At 46.0% G+C, this 3,781-nt stretch overlaps 1 long non-coding RNA gene across 1 annotated transcript; it reads right to left on the minus strand.

Moving 5' to 3' along the window:
* Positions 1-247: 247 nt before the first annotated feature.
* Positions 248-865, minus strand: LOC123098493 (uncharacterized). The gene is made up of 3 exons (XR_006447795.1): positions 785-865; positions 514-696; positions 248-375 (listed from the first exon to the last, which is right to left on the minus strand). It is a non-coding gene; the product is annotated as an uncharacterized lncRNA (long non-coding RNA).
* Positions 866-3,781: the final 2,916 nt, after the last annotated feature.

The following is a 3,781-nucleotide window of genomic DNA, read 5'->3' on the forward strand; positions in this document are numbered from 1 at the left end:
GCGGGAGTAGATTGGAAAGGCAAGGCACAAGGAGAGATTGGAAAGGCTGCTGCTGCTCCTGGACGATGCTGCTGCTGCCGCCGCTGCCTCTCGTCAATTCGGGCATGGTAAAGACCACTCGGTTGCACTATTGTCAGTTTACTCGCATGAGCCATTCAAGGAAAGTAGTCTCTCTGTTCTAGTGTACCTAGATGTACGATGAAACGAACTTGTGAACCAAAGCAATTTGAGTTGACGGACGGACAGGGGAAGCACCATCAAGAGGAAAAATATCCTGCGATAGTAATCCACATTCCTGGGTGATCAAACATTCCAACCTATCACCATATTACCATATAAAAACTTGAAAGGCTTGTTAGTGTTAAATAAACCCTCCTACATGAAAAATATATGGTTATTATATATTAATTAACAGTATTGATTACAATGAGAGAGCAATCCAAGCAATACAATAAGAACTATTGCATCTTGAGGTATAAATTAGAACAAGAGAAACAAAAGAAAAATGTTCACCATTGAGAAAATCCTCGGAGATTAGCACCCCGAACTTTAGCTTTCCTTCAAAAATAAGGGTGGGGAATCTTAAGCTCCACAATTTTGTGCCGCCAATAGTTGATGCCTTCATAAGCTGCAAGGACCAATCTATAGCAGCACATGTAGCTCCACTATTGCAGCTTGAATGTCCACATCAGTATTCTGGTAAAATCAGAACATGTTCAGTATTTTGGTAAAAAAAATGCAGACCACAATTGTCTGTCATATGGTGCCTTGCCACTGGGCATACCGCTACCATCTCCCGCAGCAGCTCCAGTGGCGTCCCTTTCGATCAGGGGCCTCCAGATCAGCGCCCAGCACAAGCAGTGCGCATACGGCTGCTACACGACCGTCACCGCCACGACATCCAACAACATCAACCCATCGGTCATTTTAAAAAGGGGTGTGGTGTTCTATTTTAGACGTGGCCCTTCTTTAGGCTTGGACATAATTTCAAATCTCTTTTTCTATGAGTTCATCGGGACACAAAGTTCTTTACATATTCTAAAAAGAACTATCATGCACATTGTGTTCCAATATTTGTCTAACAGCTAGTATAAATCACAATTCATTCCCGATAAGGGAAATAAAAAAAATTTAATAGCATTCAACTTGCATAAATATAACAACATTAATAATTAATCAATTTTTCTTCAGACTCTCATGGTCTCAAGGAAAATTTTCGGAAGGCAAATGCTATCTACCAATTGCAAGATTTCTAGATGCTCAGAGGTGTCAAATACATTTATGTATATGGAAAAAAATAGTAGCCCCAAAATTATAATACACCTCATTGAGTTAGTAACTCTGAGCTTAAATACCATAGCTGACAAGACGTTCTTTGGCAAAATAGCATTTTTCGTCGAGTGTATGGTTAAGATGAAACGCATACTTTTTTCATCAACAAAAAAACATGTAAAATATACTCCGTCATTGCAGCCAATGCTATTTCTGCACAGTCAAAAAAGAACTTAGGTAGTTACACAATTTAGTAGCATCCGGGATGGATGGCACGGCCAGGCTAAATCTAATTCCCTCTCAAATATAAGACATGCAAGGTAGATTATGAAATAAGAGTGCATGCTGGCCACAACGACTGAATGTTGAAGCCTGCACCCTGGTATCTTGCCTGCCTTGTTGTTATACTTATGCACCTCACTTCTTCCCTGAATCTCTCTTGGTGTAAGATGCATGGAAAAAGATATTTCAACTAGAACCAATAATGCGCAACAAGTTGGTTAATAAAAACTACGCCTATCCATTTTGTACAGACTGCGCACACACTATCGATGTATGATTACTCTATAAACAATCTGAACCTGGAACCAGGATAACCTGAAAACTTTCCTGGTAGGACTGTGGAAACAAAGGTACCTCGATCACATCCATGATGTTGTCGTGGTGGTGTTCATCTCGTCATGGATTTTTCTCTGCCGCCCTTGCTGGAAATCCATTGCCGGCTAGACAATTCTCATCCACAACCAGCCGCACAACGTCTCTTCAACAGTAGCTACGATGGTCACGTACTTCATCTTCTTTTCTTTCTGAGTAGACAACCAATCAATGCTCCTCCACAACTCCTAGTTGCGAAGGAAGAGAGGGGGTGCAGCCAACGGTGCCGAATCTTGAAGGGGCTTGTTGAGGTCGAGGCGGTTGGGCCAGATGCATTTCCCCCCTCTGAACTTACTCCCACCGAAGATTTGCACTAATGTGAATCCTTCTGCTGAACTCCTACAAAACAGATTTTTTTTGGATTACTATAGATTGCATGCTATGCTCTAATCCTCTTCCACTTTGAACCAATGATAATACACGAAAACAGAAAGAGCAGAACCACTTCTACATCTTTTGTTACAACTTATAGCAATCGCGGTCACATATGCATAAAACCTAAAGCAAGGAGAAGTGCATTTGCATAACAAAAAAAATCTTCAGCAACATCTCTGAACCTTACCAGCCAATTTGTCTGAATTGCAATCCTCCCCCCTCTCTGTACTATCTTTTTTTCATCTCTGAAGATTGCACAACACATACCAGTAGCAGCCTTGATGATGGTCTTTGTCGACGGTCTGCTTCCACGAGGTCACCACGAGGCAGCCGCTGCTCCTTCCCGTCATCCATTGTCTCCAACTTCCTCGAATCCACGGGCTCGAACGGGATGCCGGCGAAGGCCAGAGGGGCGGCAGCACGCATGTCGACAGGAGGAAGGAAGAACAGGGGCGGCGGCGCGTCCTCCTGGAGGAGGGAGGAGCAGGGGCGGTGGCACACCGGGAGGAGGTCGGGAGTGTGTGGGAGGGGCGCGGATAGGCGGGGCGGGAGCGAGGGAGGAGGTGGGGGCGGGGCGGCCGGGATCCAGGGAGGGTTGGGGGTCGGGCGGGGCCGGGAGTGAGGAAGAAGATGGGGGCGGGGCGACACCGGGATCGGGGGAGGAGATGTGGGGGCGGGCGGCGCCCGGAGCCGGGGAGGAGGTCGGGGGCTGGCGGCGCCAGGCGGCGGCGAAGGCATCTGGAGGGCAGCGGCGAAGGGACGAAGGGCGGCGGCGGGCGAATGAGGGCAGAGAGTCAGGCGACTGTTTCTCGCTCGAGGGCACGATACCTCGGTCGTACGTGCGGGAGTTTGGTCAGCGATTTTTTTCGTTGGTTAATCTTCGCCGATTAGTTTTTGCCGGTTTGTTTTCGTTCGTGATAGATGGGTTCCACGGGAGGTTAGGCGGGTGGGGGCGGGTGGGGGATTCGGCTGGAGGGTTTTTCTTGGTTCATTGCGGCTGAGCGCGAGGTGGGAGTAGGTACCAAAAATAACCGGGTGAGGTGGGACGAAAATAAAACCCGGAACGCGTACTACCAACTGAGACATTAGGAGTAGAGATAGTCTTTTCTTTGACTGTAATAGGTGCAACTACTTTCACTTCAACAGGAGGATTATATTTAAACCACTTCTCTTTAGGGAGATCAACGTGAGTAGCAAAAGTTTCACAAAAAGTAGCTACTATCTCAGAGTCAAGTCCATACTTAGAGCTAAATCCACGGAAAGCATCGGTATTCGTAATAGATTTAACACAATCGAACTTAGGTGTCATACCTGACTCCTTACCATCGTCGGAACCCCAATCTTCAGAGTTACGTTTAATTCTTTCCAATAAGTCCCATTTGAAATCAATAGTCTTCAGCATATAGGAACCAGCACAGGAAGTATCGAGCAGGTTGCGATTATCAAGAGAAAGCCGAGCATAAAAATTCTGAATAATCAT

The sequence above is a fragment of the Triticum aestivum genome, chromosome 1B, assembly GCF_018294505.1.
Source record: "Triticum aestivum cultivar Chinese Spring chromosome 1B, IWGSC CS RefSeq v2.1, whole genome shotgun sequence".
NCBI lineage: Eukaryota > Viridiplantae > Streptophyta > Magnoliopsida > Poales > Poaceae > Triticum > Triticum aestivum.